Raw genomic sequence first — 17,333 nt, 5'->3', positions numbered from 1 at the left:
CAGACTCTATATAGCATTCGGAGATTGTGGAATAGTTGTCTGGCTACGCAAGACTACTGACAAACTACTTCTTAAAGGTCAAGAATGTTCACGATCAGCGTAGATCACAACACCAGAGGCAGCTCCACTAATCATCATCAACGTAGATTTAACACTAAACAAGGCTCTAACTCGTCCTCCTGCTATACCATCAACATGTGGAACGCCCTGCCACAAGCCTTAAAGGAGAGCAAATCCCTAGCCTCCTTCAAAATCGGTATGAAAAGTCACCTTCAGGCGGCTGCTACCTGTGACTTGTAAATAGACTAAGCCCCCATGCTCCCAACTCCCCCTTTTTTCTGCCCTTATTTGATGTTATGCTTTTTCTGCTTTTGAAATTGATTATCCTAGATAACTATCCGTCTGTCTTGTTATATGAGATACTTAAAGTGTGGTTCCTGTGGAAATAAGCCTTGGCTTTCTAGGATCTCCTTTTAGTTGACCTTGTACCAGTGATTTGTACTTTCATGAAACTGTACTTTTTTTCTATTGCAAACTTCTAATACATTCTTCAATCAATCAATCAATCAATCAATGTCCAAAACCGTTCGTTTTGTATTTATCGTTTAAAAAATTATCTAAACTAGTGAAAATAGCCGATCTACAAGCACTGTGTGCTCTACTATTTTCACTAGTTTGTGCGACAGTCTTGTATGATGAAGCAGGGCTTTACTTAGCGAAAAAACATACAAATTTGAAACTTGTAGATACAAGGTTTCTGCCCGACAGTGACGATATATCGGTTTGGCCGATATACAGTATATCAGCCATTATTAGACAACATTGCTGTTGGCAATTATGCAGCCGACGGGTCCCGATTCTCCCCAAATAACAAACATATTTTAATATTTACATCCCGTTTTCCTGTTGAAAGCTGGAGTAATAACCTAGGCTATGCTGTACACACAACCACTACTGTGTCAGCTCACAGTGCACCACATTGTGACACAGCCATGTTGTCATAACATAATGATGCAGGTCAGTTGAGGACACACACACACACAAAGTGACCTTCATAAGGAGGAAACTACAGCCTGGGATGTAGAGTTGCACATGGCATACTCCTAACATTTCCTCCTCTCTCTCCAACATAGAGTTCTCAACGGGCCTGAAAATTAAGGCCCGGGCCCTAACTGGGCCCTAACTGGACCCTAACTGGGTCGGCCCGAGGCCCTACCCGGCCCGACTAGTTAGCAAACATTTTAGGCCCTACCCTACCCTAAATGTCGGGTCGGGTTCGGGTTTGGTCGGGTCCTCATTAACATCACGCTCTGGCTTCACTGTCATGTCACACTTAACTCATTGAATGCCATTTCAAGATGGCCCCCAAGTACCAGACTGCCACTATCCTAGATTTCTAGTGCACGGATCAATTTTTAGTGCACGGATCGTGCACGCCCATGCACCATATATGCATCATATGTGTAGTACTTTTTAACAGCTTTCAAACAAAAAAATCCGCTTGGAAATCCGTTCAGGCCTTCATGAGTTACAAGCCTTCAAAGTCAGACAAAACAAACACTGCCACCTTCCTAAATTTCGAGTGCACGGATCAATCTTTTGTGCACGGATCGTGCACGCCCATGCACCATATATGCATTATATGTGTAGTACTTTTTAAAAGCTTTCAAACAAAAAAATACGCTTGGAAATCCGTTCAGGCCTTCATGAGTTACAAGCCTTCAAAGTCAGACAAAACAGCCATTTTTGACATTTTGAAAGATGTGTTTGTTATGGGGCTAAACATGCAATTTCACAATTGTGATCATGCCTAATACATTTGAGGCATTTTTAGAATTTTTTTTATAAAGAAATTTTTTGAAAAAAAAAAAAAAAAAAAAAAAATTTTTCTTTTCAAAATGGCTTCCAACTCGGGAAACTCGGGCTGTGGCAGCCTGGGAGTACTGCAATAACTCGTGAAACTCGTGCCTTGGCAGTCAATGAGTTAACAGAATCCCTTTTATGCCCATATATGGAGTTCCTTGATGTCATCAATATTAATGATGCCCTGTTAGATGCCAGGGGGAACAAATCCCTTTTATGCCCATATATGGAGATCCCTGATGTCCACAACCCTGATGTCCACTAACCCTGATGTCTACATCACGGTGGCGGGGCTCTTGTCGCCCTGAGGCGTCTTACTAGTACTACATCGTAGGACAGTGTGTCGTGCTGAACATATCCAATCTGCAAGCTCACAATGCGTCGCAACACTGTGTAACACCGGTGCACCGCAGAGCTGAATTAGGCATTAGAACATAATGCAGAGAAAAACCACAGCAGTCTGAATTACCCCTTACTCTGTCTCCACCCCGTTGTTATTCTCTATCATCCCTCTCCATGTTCTAAACCTCTTTGTGTCCTATTGAAAACAGCCGATCTACAAGCACACAATGCCTCGCACCGCGAGGCGTTGTGTGCTTGTAGATCGACTGTTTTATGCGACAGCCTTGTATGATGAAGCAGGGCTTTACTTAGCGAAAAAACATAAAAATTTGAAACTTGTATACAAGGTTAAGAGTAGGGCAAAGACGTCTTTTGGTTTCTACAAATTCTCACTCCCTTACCGGTGGCTTGTTTAGTCTTCATATAAAATATCGCAGTCTCCTCCAACTTTATCTGATCTCACATAAAGACCGTAGGCCAGAGATAACACCATATGTTTTACAGTCAGGTCAACAGAGAGAGTGAGTTTTGCTTCCTCATTAAAGCTTTGACTCGTAACACGAGGAATTCAAAGGCATGAAAGCAACTGAACCCAGACGGCCAGACCAAGGACGTGCTGGGCCCCTGATTCAGCCCAGGAAAAAGAGTTGGAGGGGCCCTCATTGCGCGCTATAGAGAGAGATCTCTCTATAGCGCTGCTGCTACTCAAAGATTTGCCATTTCAGATCATGACAAGTGACAAGCCAGTGGGCCAATTACTGCACATAAGTTATATTTCGTTGTTGTCGGGTGGAAACCTTGTATGTCCAAAACCGTTTGTTTTGTATTTATCATTTAAAAAATATTTAAACTAGTGAAAACAGCAGATCTACAAGCACACAACGCCTCGCACCGCGAGGCGTTGTGTGCTTGTAGATCTGCTGTTTTCATTACTTTTGTGAGACGGCCTTGTATGATGAAGCAGGGCTTTGCTTTGCGAAAAAATGTACAAATTTGAAACTTGGAGATACGAGGTTTCTGCCCGACAGTGACGATTTACTTTGTTGGCCACCCAGCCCCCAAAATGGAACAAAGGCAGACATTTTATTGTAATTTTTTTCCTAATGGCCAGCCTGGACCGGCCGGGAATGAACCGGCCGTTCGGGAGTTGTCCCGCTTCTCCCAATGGCCAGCACGTCCCTGGGCCAGACCAAGGGGTGGTTGATGAATTAAAAGGATCAAGGTTTCTTTATTGTTGTGTCTTGTGTGCAGGTGCATAAGAATAAAAGTCCTTTGTTCTGGTTCCTCAGGTGTTGTGTATGCTGGTCCTTGAGCACTTAAAGTGCTTGAAGTTTTGACAAAAGTTGTCAATTGAACTGCCATCGACCTTGGTTTATTTTTTACACACACAGCACGGCTAATTCGGATCCGGTGTGCATGAGGTCGTAGAGAATCAGTTTTTTCTTAAAAAAAATGAAATTGTCCGTTTTATCCTTGCGGATAAACGCGCCTGTGTGCAAAGGGCTTAAGACTCCCTATTCGGTAGACAAGTGACCGTCAGGTCACCCCGGTCGCTGGGGGGCGAGTTACGGCCTTTTTAGCGGGCTTCAGTTGTGGGGGTCCTACAGTGGCGTTCTACACACGGTCATTTGGTCATTTTTGCACTTTTTGGCTGCGGCGCCAGGGGGTCCCTGGGGGTCCCTGGAGCTCCGGGGGTCCCTGGGAGGCGTGGCGGTTGTGGTTTGGGAGGCAAGGAGTGTGTGTGCAAAGTTTAGCATGGATTGGGGAAACGGTGGCGGAGATATGAGTTGGGGAAAGGTGTGACATGACGGACAGACAGACAGACTGACTGACTGACAGCCGGTGAAGGTTTTGATAGTAACTGCGACCTGACGGTCGCAATCATTGTCTTAAAGAGGTGGTGCCATAGTTTTGTACTGTTTCTGTTATGTATGTCTCTATGGACACATACATTATCATACAACAACAGCTGTGGGCGCGGCTAACTTCAGATGGGTGGTGCTAAAGTGAAAACCAGGTATACTTGAACGGGTGGGTGAGGCCACATACAAACTCAATTTTAACACTTTCTGTAACTGTGTATTAACTCTCCTACTGCCAGATGGGTCTGGTGCCATCAAAAAGCGGCTTACCTTTGCGACGTTATAGTAGATAGACAGACATTTATTTATTTATTTATTTTTTGATTGTGCAATAGTGCACTTTGGTCTGCCAGGCAGCAGAGGGCGGCGTCATGCGAGAATGAATGTGAATTTGCCTGTTATGTGTTGCCGTACATTCAGACCAGTCACTGGCCACAGAGCCTTACAGCCAGAGGAAATCAACAAGGAAGTGAATTGGTCTCCGTTGATGTTAACGCATAATGGATTTTTTACACCATCACCGCGGAAAATGTGTTTACAGTACACGGCGGCGCGACCCCTCATCAGCTTCAACAAGGTAAACGAACGAACGAACGAACGCGAACGAGCGCCGTATTGGCGCGGAGGTCTCTTGAGAATTGGGGCGAACAGGAACGTCCAAAGCAGTATAAGAGTTAACATACTCTTACTGTATACTGTATTACCTTATTCATTCAAATAAGTCCCTAGCTTAAAATTCCTCAGTGCTGTAATGACTCAGTTTGAAAATGAGCTTATTGCAGGCACAAAGTAAGAGCTGTTGGTGAGTTGCCACCGCTGCAGTTGTTGGTGACCTGCCACTGTGACTGTCGTGTCGCCGGTAGAGTTGGTACCTTAAATAAAAGCGTCAGCCAAACGTTTACAGTGGATGTGGTCGGTGCTTATAAACCAAGCCAGAGTTTTCTCCACTAGTCGTTTTTCTTGGAAAAAGGCGGAAATGTCCTATGAAACAACATGTCGGCCATTCCATCCTAAGAGTCTCTCCCCTGAAATGGATACTGGCTGCACAGTCAAATATGGAGTGATAATTTCACTCTGACAGTGTAAAAACGGGCCCCATGACGGGTCGATCTTTGAACCTCTGAGTTAAATTAACACGACAGATTTTGCTGTGTAGTAATTAACTTCTAGCAGGGGGGGGGGGGGGGGGGGTCGGCCTCAGGCTGAGTGACAGGGGTGTCGCACCAAATTCGGGCCCTTGGGTACAAGGATTCACTGCATTATTTTGTGCTTTAACTATCGAAAAATAGCAGATATACAAGCTCACAGCGCATGTGAAGGACGCCAAAAATGATATGTATTTGGCCATGGACCCCCATCTCAAAATATTTAGTTCCAGGGACCCCCCAGAAGCAAAATTTGAGTTACAAATGTTCACTTAAAACATACATATATTCAAAGAGTTTCACGTTTTTTCAAAAATAGCAGATCTACAAGCTCGCAGCGCGGCACTCAGTGCCGCGCTGTGAGCTTGTATACAGTGGTGCTTTGGGATTTTCTTTTCCGGACGGACGGTCATTTATTGACGTCACGTGCACGCGCCTCTAGAGGCTATTTAGATAGAAAGGATGTCAGCAGATCTAATGGTGGGAAAACAATAGTTTTCTATTCTTAATTACATTTGCATTGTTACTTAAGATTTTATGTTCTAGCCTACTTTCTTTTAATTCATTTAGAAAATACAGCGCTGCAGTAGGCTATAGAGAAACAAAGTTTGCCTTGAACGAATCTCAAACACTAAATACCACAGTAATGGAGCCATGTATGAGGAGGACACACACACATCGACACATGCACATGCTGTCACAGCTGGAAACCTAGGTGTTAAACTAGGCTATATATCCATATGAATAGAGGCTTGAGGACGCTCACACATTCACCACTAGAAACCTGTTATGCATAGTAGTAGTGATTAAAGTATTGCTTGTAGTTATCGCGGATTCGCGGGGGGGTATGCACGCGTTTACACGCTCGTGCACCGTTCGGTGCCGTCTGTGCGTCCGTGTGGGAATTTTCCGACCACACGGCGTCCGGTCGCGTCCGGCCTCCAAAGCGCTACTGCTTGTATATCTGCTATTTTTCAATAGCTAAAGTATAACATAATTAAGACCCCCTCCACCTCCTTGGGCCCTGGTAACTCAGTCCCACTTCCCCCACCCCTTGTGCCGCCCCTGCTGAGTGGCTCACCCACCCCTTGGTTTTAATAGTGTACTCTGTGCTGCTGTGACCAGTGGACCCTGCAGTGTGTCAGGGTGGTCACAGACATCCACAGCAGTCTGCTTCTCCTCGGCTTTATGTTGGACGGAGAGGAGAGGAAAAAAAGGTATGAAAGGATTGGGGAGGAATAAAGAGCCTTGCTGTTGATGTGAGAAGAGGAAAGGAGAGAGAGAGAGAGAGGAACGGAGGGCGATCCAGAAGGGATGTCTGAAAATCTACTGGTTTCCTCCATGTCAATCACAACTGAACCCAGCAGACGCGCGAGCACACACGCGCATGCACGCACGCACACAGACTGAACACATCCATATGGTGCCACCGCAGACACACAGTAGTAAAGCAGGAACGTACATGACAGGGCCGTGATTTAAGTATGGAAAGAAAAGGTATAGTGTGCAGACCTCCAATGCCGTCGGTGTAATTGAGAAGGCATTGTTCCACTTCCTCCCCGACCGACGTACCTCCCCAGCCTCCACCACTACGGTCGGCAAGCGCAGGTCGCCCAAGGCAGGGCACAAAAAAAAGCAGGGCGTTTGGGTGAACTATCCCTCTAAGTTATTGGTATCCCCATGAAAACACATTCATATTTTTGAATGTTGATCCATGTACTGTATATGGAGATATGCTGTGAGAGCCCAAACATGCTTACTCTGTTATTCGTTATGTGAAAGTCCTATGATGTTTATGACATCTGACATCATACCCTTTTATTTTATGCCCATACATGGAGATCCCTGTCTGTAGAACCAGCCACACAGATATGGACTGTCTTGGCCATCTGTCTTGGCAATATATGGATTCTGTTAGTGTGGTATGTGGCCGATGTGGCCTCCATATATGGGCATCCCCATATGAAATCCTATTAGATATGGGCTTAATATTGATGATATCAGGGAACTCCATATATGGGCATAAAAGGGGTTATGTTAGTGTGACATCACAGTGAAACAAATTAGGAGGGCAAACTCATACTGCCCTCCTAATTTTTTCACTTGAAAATTGTTTTTATTTTTTCTTCCCCCCCCCCCATTTTTTTTTTATAAATAAATACATGAAATAAATAATTGAAAGAACTCTGCCCCCTCACGTATCCGGAGGGAAGTATGAGTCACCAGAACCAGAGACATTGCTAGGTTTGATGTGTATGTGTAGACAGGGACGTGCTGGGCCCCTGATTCAGCCCGGGAAAAATAGTTGGAGAGGCCCTCATTGCACGCTATATAGAGAGATCTCTCTCTCTCTATAGCGCTGCTGCTACTCAAAGATTTGTGACAAAGTGACAAGCCAGTGGGCCAATTACATGAGTTATATTTCGTCGTTGTTGGGTGGAAACCTTGTATGTCCAAAACCGTTTGTTTTGTATTTATCATTTTAAAAATGATTTAAACTAGTGAAAACAGCCGATCTACAAGCACACAACGCCTCGCACCACGAGGCGTTGTGTGCTTTTAGATCAGCTGTTTTCACTACTTTTGTGCAACGGCCTTGTATGATGAAGCAGGGCTTTGCTTTGCGAAAAAATGTATACATTTGAAATTCTGAGATACTGCCCCGACAGTGACGATTTACTTTGTTGGCCGCCCAGCCCCCAAAATGGAACGAAGGCCAACATTTTATTTTAATTTTTTTCCTAATGGCCGGCCTGGACCGGCCGGGAATGAACCGGCCGTTCGGGAGTTGTCCCGCTTTTCCCAATGGCCAGCACGTCCCTAGACCTACTTGCTTTGTAGCATGTGCCTGTTTCCTCCACTGCATTGCCCTTTCTGACCTTGGACTCTATAAGTTGCTCTGGATAGAGCATCTGTTAAATGCTTAAATCGTACATTTCCGATCACGTTTAATTTATTATTATCAAGGGCCATTTTAAAATACCTTCCTCTTTATGTTTGGCAGCACTTTAGAGAAAGGGCATGACATGACCTTTAAAAGGGTTGTTCACTTTAAATCACTTCTGAGGTTATTTTAACATCAACTCTGAACCAATTTGATTTTAGATGCATCCCCTGATTTACAAGACTATTAAAATTCAAAACTCCATTTTAACCATGTTAGACTCACACTGGTTCTGGTGTCCCTCTGATATGTGAGGGGGCTGTGTTTTTTCAATTCCTTTTTTTTCTTTTCCATCTGCAAGCTCACAATCTCGTTTCGATGCAACTCTTAGTGAGTTTGTAACATCTATTCGTCCATTTTCCCCCAAAAAAGTAAGGGCCCCTTAGTTGAGAGAGAGATGAAGCAGGGACCCCCACAACCTGTTCATAGATTCCATATAGTTTCATTGTCTGACAGCACAATCATCAGTGTATTTTGGATTCATGTCAATTTGTGTCTTCAGATATTTAACCACTTGAACCGTCAATACTTAATAAACTTGACCTTTCACTTCTGCGCTTTTCCTCCCTCACACCAAACCTCTTTGCCTAAAATAGACGATCTACAAGCTTGTAGATCTGCTATTTGTGTCTAAAGTTCTCCAAATATGGACGCTATGGTTCATGTGGTTACTATAAAAAAGGAGAAATAAAGTGTCTATCACACAAAGATTTGGAAGACCCCCTGTAGTAACTCTGAGGACCCCCTAGGGGTCCTGGACCCCCTGTTGAAGAGCCCTGATCTAGATTTTACCCGCATATTCGCTAATGGGGGTCCTTGACAAAAGAATATCTCCAGATGGGGGTCCATCACGTGGCCTATACAATTGGGGGTCCTTCCTTCACATGACAACGTTTGAGAACCAACACCTTTTACTGCAAACCTCCTTTTTCCTAAAAGTCTCAGTGGCATTAATGAAAATGTCCTTATAGTTCCCTCTCCTCGCTCAACTGAAACGCACCTTTAGGCCCTTTCTCCGCTGCATCTGGTTCCCATCCTGTTGGACGTTTTGGAGTTGAACCATCCTGGAGTTTCCAGCTGTCAGGGAGCCTGCTGCTCCAATGATTGTAACTCTGAATGGAAGAACCAGAGAGTGCAGGGGCGTCACACCAAACTCTGGGCCCTGGGTACAAGGATTCACTGCGGGCCCCCCACATGAATGTTAACTATTGAAAAATAGCAGATATACTGCGAGCTTGTAGATCTGCTATTTTTGAAAAAAATCGTGAAAATGTGTGCAAGAAACCTATGTTTCTATTGTCAGTGGTGCTCAAACTTTTTCATGTCAAGGACCCCCAAGATGATATGTATTTGGGCCACGGACCCCCATCTCAAAATGTTTAGTTCCAGGGACCCCCCCAAGAAGCAAAATTTGAGTTGCAAATATTTGCTTAAAAAATACATATATTCAAAGATTTGCACACATTTTCACGACTTTTCAAAAAATAGCAGATCTACAAGCTCGCAGCCACGCTGTGAGCTTGTATATCTGCTATTTTTCAATAGCTAAAGTTACTATAGGGCCCCTCCACCTTGGGCCCTAGTAACTCAGTCCCACTCCCCCCCCCCCCCCCCCCCCCCCCTTGTGACGGCCCTGGGGGGATGGACGGGGGAGGGAGAGCGAGAGAGCAGTTAGAGAGAGGAGTGTGCAGGAAGGACCAGAGATGGAAAGACAGAGAGAGAGAGAGAGAGAGAGAGAGAGAGAGGGAGAGAGAGAGAGAGAGGTTGAAAGAAGGGAAGAGGAGAGAATAGAAAGAGAGCTGGAGATGTCTTTCCGCCGTCTGTGCCAGCAGACAGGTACAGTCGGTTCAAGACAGAGTCTTGCATAATTGAGACACACCGTGTCCCTGGTGCATGGGTCCAGGACCCCTAGGGGGTCCTCAGAGTTACTACAGGGGGTCCTCAAAATCTTTGAGTGATAGAAAGTTTCTCCTATTTTATATTAACCACTTGAACCCTAGTGTCCATATTCTGAGTAAAATAGCAGCGTAAAATAGCAGATCTACAAGCTCACAACACCTCTCTCTGAGTCTGCAAACAACAATCTGGTAAAACAAACCCATAAGACAAATATGGGTAAATTCTCCTTCTACAACACTCACTGCCACCCAAGTGTGGAATCCTTGACCCCTTCCCTTAAAACATGTTGAGCTGGCCTCCTTCAAAGCTGCCCTGAAAATTCACCGTTGAGGAGGCCAGAGGCGAACGTAGTTATCAATTCTCCCATAGACAGGCGAGAAGTGATCACCACCCCTTAACTTACACCTACTCACACTTTCCCCCCTACTCTGTACATCTAGTCTTTTATCCAACTGTTTCCGCGAGAATTTACTGTAGCATTATCTGCGGGACACTTCCGGTTAACAGCAGACATACAAGCTCACATCGTGTCATAGATGCAACCGTTGTGAGCTTGTAGATCATTCTGCGATGCCAGGAACTGACGCACAACTTCTGTGCAATGCACGACGGGATGTGGGAATGTTGTGGATACGTGTGTGTGTGTGTGTGTGTGTGTGTGTGTGTGTGTGTGTGTGTGTGTGTGTGTGTGTGTGTGTGTGTGTGTGTGTGTGTGTGTGTGTGTGTGTGTGTGTGTGTGTGTGTGTGTGTGTGTGTGTGTGTGTGTGAGTGCGCGCGCGGATCTGTATTTATTTGACAAATATGCACAGAAAATATATGTGAGCTACATTTTGCAGTTGACCTCCAGGGCTTGTTCACTTGCTCTCAGTATGGATCTCACAGTGACATCTAGTGGACAGAAACAGAACTTCATATTCAGAACAGGAGGGTGACAGATTTCTATATTTAGCCTTGACTGCATTAATACAGCCGACTATCAGTTACAAAGCATTTATTTAATAACCCAATATTGACTGTAATCCTCATAAATGATGAAACAATGCAAATCTTAGAGCTGGAGTACACCCCAAATACAGTGATGCAATCCCCGCCGCCATTTTTACACTCAAGAGTAATTTTATTTACTCCCACAACTATGTTATATATTTGTGTCGTTTACCATGCAATATGATCTATATTTTAGGTTTCTATTCTTTTGTTGATCAGCGCTCGATAGAAAGACTAAAATCAACAGATGCATTAAACTGCATTTTCAGAATTTTGCGTCCGGTAATTGATTTAAGTTTGTATATTTTTGTAGACATTGGAATAAAAGTGACTTCTATACAGTGGTGTAAAGTAGCTAAGTACATTTACTTAAGTACTGAACTTAGGTTTTGAGGTATTTGTACTTTACTTGAGTATTTCCAATTCCCAACAAATGCAACCCATGAATTGACTTTGAGTTTACTGTATGAAAGTTCAATATAACATATTTTCAAAATGCAAAAACTGTAAGGATATCCTGTTTGTGAATAATATAACCCTATAATGTATATTCAGAACAATCCTATGTTGGACCTTTAAGATATTTAGACCTGATGATAACACACTTATATTATTCACATAAACGAGGTCTGACTCTGAACCAAGACAAACACACATACCTTTCCACATTTTATTTCTTTTTAAAATAATTCATACAAATGCATACAGTCACAAACATATCTTTGTCAGGTTGTCCGTTCTTTGACCAAAAATAATGATATTTACCTTAGAATATAGAATATGTATACTGTATATTATACTGTATATTGCTACGCCTACTACTTTACTGTAAAGGGGACCTACAGTAGGTACAGTAGGTAACAGTGGACAGTTTCTTACTACCAGGGATGGAACATCAACATTGTGAATGCTATAGTCTGCTGTTTTGTCTTGTAGCTACAGTACAGTATGAGTTGCTGTTGGTTCCATTAGCATTTTTTTTCTTTTCTTCAGTAAATCAGTAAAATATGACAGCGTCTAGGAAAAACAGCAGACTATAATTCAGAAATGTTCCCAGCGCAAATCTTCAGTGTTAATTCCATTTGTATACTCTCAGAGGAAAATGAACACTCACTGGATCTTACCGTACATGCTTTCGAAACTTAGTAGCAATGTTTGGCTGTCACTTAATAGTCGGGGGCCTTAGGGAGATAAAATGGTAAATGCCACATTTTGCACAGATGTAGCCCAGGGCATGCTCTAATGATTTAGCTAGGGCGCCCGAGTTGGTGACCTTCGGGGTCGCCACAGCGGCCAAATCAAGTTGGGCTCCCATCGACTTTCTATACACTATACTACAGCCCAAGGAATGTTTTTTTTTTTTGCAAAACAAATGCTTGCAATGGATTCAGAATCATGACAAACCCCTAGTTAGACCCCTTACATTTTACTTAAAGCAGATTTGATTCCCCTCCTGTAGTATAGTGTATAGAAAGTCAAAGGGAGCCCAACTTCATCTGGCCAATGTGGAGACCCCGAAGGTCGCCGACTCGGGCGCCCTAGCTAAATCATTAGAGCATGCCCTGGGCTACATCTGTGCAAAATCTGGCGCTTTTAGACTGATAAGCACGAAAAAACCCTAAGGCCCCCGACCATGTCCAGACACCATTCAAAAAATAATGTGAATTTTCTTATCATTTGCTAGTGACATTTCCATCCCTGGTTGCTACGGTACGTCTACTATTTCACCATAAGAAGTTGGTAGTCGACAGGGTCCTGTTTGGACCACCCAGCGGTTGGTAGTCAACAGGGTCCTGTTTGGACCACCCAGCGGTTGGCAGGACTGACCCCAAAGCACCACCACCACCCAACTAGCCTGCTCACCTCAACCATACTTCTTATTCTTCAGGAACTTGGTTTAAAAAAAATACAATTTAAAACCAAAACAATTTTGTAGTTTTGCTTGGGATTTTTACTGGTATAACCTGGCCCAATGAAACAACAATTTTGCGAGGTATGTGAGAGCGGGGTAAACTGAGACACTTTTTATATTTGCTCCCCTCTAGGCAAATTAAAAGATATATCAGTAAAAATGTACACATTTGGGATGTTTCCTAACAATGGAAGTTATCAGAATGTATTCAAAATATGATTGTTTAAAAAAAAACATATTTTTGTGAAAAAAAAACATGTTTTCCACAGCACTATTAGGTCCTCACCTTCATGGCAGGGGAAGTTCAAGGGGCTTGAAAATATAATGGTCACATGACCACACTTGTGTTCCATTGCCTCGATACAGGGGGTGTCTCAGTTCACCCCACTCTCCCCTACTCCTGGTGGCAAAGTGCCTTCAAAACATGCATTGGTCTGAACACGGACAGTGCGGCGCGACGCATTTTTTGGACTTTTGTGTCATTCTTCTCAGTTGTACATTTTAGCTGGCAGTGTTTGTAATGGTGCTTTGCAGAGCGTCCCCCCAAGACACAGATACAACCAAGTCACATTGACACAGGCAGGCAGAACACAGTATTTACACACAGGGACGTCACAAGGGGGGCCTTCATTATTTTATACTTTAGCTATTGAAAAATAGCAGACCGAGTGCCACGCTGCGAGCTTGTAGATGCTATTTTTGAAAAGTCATGAAAATGTGTGCAAATCTTTGAAAATATTTATTTTCTAAGCGAACATTTGTAACTCAAATGTAGATTCTGGGGGGGGGGGGTCCCTCGATACGAAATATTTTGAGATGGGGGTCCTTCTCAAAATACCTTAGAAGGATTTGAAATATTCAAAGACTTGCACAGGTTTTCACGATTTTGCCGCGCTATGAGCTTGTATATCTGCTATTTTTCAACAGTTAAAGCATCAAATAATTGAAGTGAATCCTTGTACCCAGGGCCCAGAATTTGGTGCGACACCCCTGTTTACACATAAACACAGAGGCCACAAGGGTGGCTCAACGGGCATACTGACGGACCCGTCACTCTCTAACGCTTCATTTAAACTCAGTTGTACAACGCCGTGTGCCTTGCCGAAAACGGAGACTATTTTCGCGGTCGGACGCCATCGTACAACTAAAGCCCCTATCAGAGTCGGTACTGCGGTGAAGAGCTATCCACCGCGGTGTAGTCATGAAACTACAACGTTACGTCATTCCTCGCGGTGAAGAGCTTTCCACCGCGAGTCCCGACACATCTCTCTGTTTTTACTTTCAGACAGATAGGCTCTTCACCCCGTTCACTGATTGGTCGATCTAGACCAGTCAGTCACAGTGAAAGGACTTCACTGTGACTGACTATGATGGCTTTCCACCTAAAATGTGCGGTGGATAGCTCTTCACCTTGGACTCTGATAGAGGCATAAGTGTAAATCAAGCTTTAGCGGAGATCAGTGAAATGTTAAAGGGATGCTACACACTATAGAACCGCACGGTTCGGCTCCAAGTCAGTACATTTTGGCCATGCTATAACGAAAAGACAACAACCCTGTTCAAAAAGGAAAAAAAACAAAACGAACAAACGAAACAAAGTCTTTTGTGCATATTTGACTTTTGTTATTTTTGTGTTCAACCTTTGCTTGTCGCTCTCACTAGTGGTTTGTTCCTCGCTTTTTTGAGAAAAATGGATGAAATTGAGCTTTTGACAGCATTTCTTTTTTTTACAGCCCGTATAATAAAAAATAAACAAAACCTTTGAGGTCGGTTTGGCAGCAGACCAAAATATCGTCGTTGTCGGGCGGAAACCTCGTATCTCCAAGTTTCACATTTTCCCAAAGCAAAGCCCTGCTTCATCGTAAAAGGCCGTCGCACAAAAGTAGTGAAAACAGCTGATCTACAAGCACACAACGCCTCGCACTGCGAGGCGTTGTGTGCTTGTAGATCGGCTGTTTTTACTAGTTTAACTCATTTTTAAAATGATAAATGCAAAACCAACGGTTTTGGACATACAAGGTTTTCACCCGACAACGACGATATACAACCTATGTTTGGCTTAACCACATACAGTACGCACACAAGCACTAAAACGCACACACACACACACACACACACACACACACACACACACACACACACACACACACACACTATAAACCTAATGCCTCAACTTTCTTCCTGTACCTACTCCTTATGTCAGTGCTCCATTGGGACTATTTTACTGACTGCTTTGCACCCCTCTGAGTAAAGATATCCCCTCAACCCCTTAAACCCTATACTTGGTTGACTGGAGTCCCCCAACCAGGGCTCCATACTCGGCAATAGAGGCCTTAGGGATGTTTCGTGCTAATCAGTCTAAAATTTGCACAGATGTAGCCCAGGGCATGCTCTAATGATTTAGCTAGGGTGCCCGAGTCGGCGACCTTCGGGGTCGCCACAGCGGCCAAATCAAGTTGGGCTCCCATCGACTTTCTATACAGGAGGAAAATACCCAGAAAAACTTTTTTTTTCTGGGTATTTAAGTAGGATGTGAGGGGTCTAACTAGGGGTTTGTCATGATGCTGAATCCATTTCAAGCATTTGTTTTGCACAAAAAACATTCCTTGGGCTATAAATGGCTCCAGAAAACGCCCACAAAACTGTGAAAAGTGAGGGGATAGGGGATGGGTTTTATTCACTCTCATAATAATGTACTTTGTTTTTCTACATGTGATGTATCCATCTTTTTGAGATTGTATACCCGCCTCTGGGCTATGCTTATTTGAAAATTTAATAAAAAGATTTGAAAAGAAAAGTGATGACTCATCACTTTTCATCACTAAACCATTGTTTTCTGGGGCCATTTGTAGTGCCCTGTGCTACATCTGTGCAACATTTGGCGCTTTTAGACTGATTAGCACGAAATGACCGTTCTATCTCCCTAAGGCCTCCGACTACAACCTTCTGTTTTCGGGTTCAAGTGGTTAATGAAACTGGGGATGCGAAATGCTGTACGTGAAAAATTCTATTTCTCTGTCAATTCTATGACAGTATATCCATTAGCTAGAAGGTTTCTTGGTTGCCGTGCACCATTCGTATGGTACAGTATATTCTGTATTTGGAAGTTATTGTGTTCTTGAAGTGAACTGTAATAGTTTTGTAAGAAGTGTTTAAACTTCTGTCAGAGATAGGCAGAGGGCAAGTAAATATACTACACTCTAAGGGAGCAAACTGAGTTTTTAGTCACCAACACAATACATTGTCTGTCTGATAAACCAATACTTTATACCAGTGGTTCTCAAACTTTTTCATGCGAACGACTCCTAAATTAATTGGCCAAGGATCCCATCTGAAAATATGTTGTGCCATTCAAGATTTGTGTTGTCAAAGTTTTTTCATGATTCGTTGTGTTGCGTGTGTCACATCGCAACACGCTTGTAGATCGGCTATTTCCAAATAGCTAATGCATAGGCTTAAAGTGGTTAATTGTTTTGATGCTCTATTAACTAGTTTTGGTCCCCCAAACCCACTTTGAGAACCACTGCTTTATACCATCATTTATGCTGTCTCGCGTAGCCAGACAACTAGAGTCTGGAGCTACACCTGCCAAAATCCGAGCACACAACGTTGTGTGCTTGTAGATCTGCTGTTTTCACTAGTTTAAATAATTTTTTAAAATGATAAATACAAAACAAACGGTTTTGGACATACAAGGTTTACACCCGACAACCCATTCAGGCCTAGAATTATTGAATGCTTTAACCAGTGAAAAATAGCAGATCTACAAGCTCACAGATCTGCTATTTTTGAAAAAGTCGTGAAAATCTTTGAATATATGTATTTTCAAAGCGAACGTTTGTAACTCAAATTTTGCTTCTGGGTGGTCCCTTGAACTAAATATTTTGAGATGGGGGTACGTGGCCAAGGTTTTTTTTTAAAAACCTTAGAAGGATTCAAAAGACACTTATAGAATCGGGTCAAAATTCAAATTTTCACGATTTTTCAAAAATAGCAGATCTACAAGCTTGCAGCGCGGCACTCTGTGCCACGCTGTGAGCTTGTATATATGCTATTTTTCAATAGTTAAAGCATAAAATAATGATACACCATAATGTGTACCCATTCTAAAGGTGATAAATGGTTTTAGAATACATTTGCTTTATATTTGACTCCTGATCGGAGCTTCCAGACTGTAACCATGTTTCCATAAACTTATTCGAATTAGGGAAGCGAATTATCAGAAATGCGTATTAAGACAAAGTGAATTCAGCCTGTTTCCATTTGCGGGTGTCATTCGAATTAGCATGGGTTGACAGAGTGCTCATCCTGCAAGTTTCAGCGTCCTCTAGAAGGTGGCGGATCTACAAGCTCACAACGCGGCGCAGAGACGCGGATGC

At 43.2% G+C, this 17,333-nt stretch overlaps 1 protein-coding gene and 1 pseudogene across 3 annotated transcripts in view; one reads left to right on the top strand and one right to left on the bottom strand.

The window, feature by feature from the left end:
- Positions 1-12,173, bottom strand: part of LOC308301964 (E3 ubiquitin-protein ligase TRIM39-like) — a 34,928-nt pseudogene extending 22,755 nt beyond the window's left edge. The window contains exon 1 of the transcript in view: positions 12,157-12,173. The product of the transcript in view is annotated as an E3 ubiquitin-protein ligase TRIM39-like (transcript). The remainder of the gene's footprint in view (positions 1-12,156) is intronic.
- Positions 1-17,333, top strand: part of fgfrl1a (fibroblast growth factor receptor like 1a) — a 415,817-nt gene that overhangs the window by 267,038 nt on the left and 131,446 nt on the right. The window lies entirely within an intron of this gene.

Source organism: Nannobrachium achirus (genome assembly GCF_963921795.1).
Source record: "Nannobrachium achirus genome assembly, chromosome: 17".
NCBI classification, from domain to species: Eukaryota; Metazoa; Chordata; class Actinopteri; order Myctophiformes; family Myctophidae; genus Nannobrachium; species Nannobrachium achirus.
The sequence above is the reverse complement of the archived record's forward strand: the minus strand, read 5'-3'. Positions and strand labels throughout refer to the sequence as shown.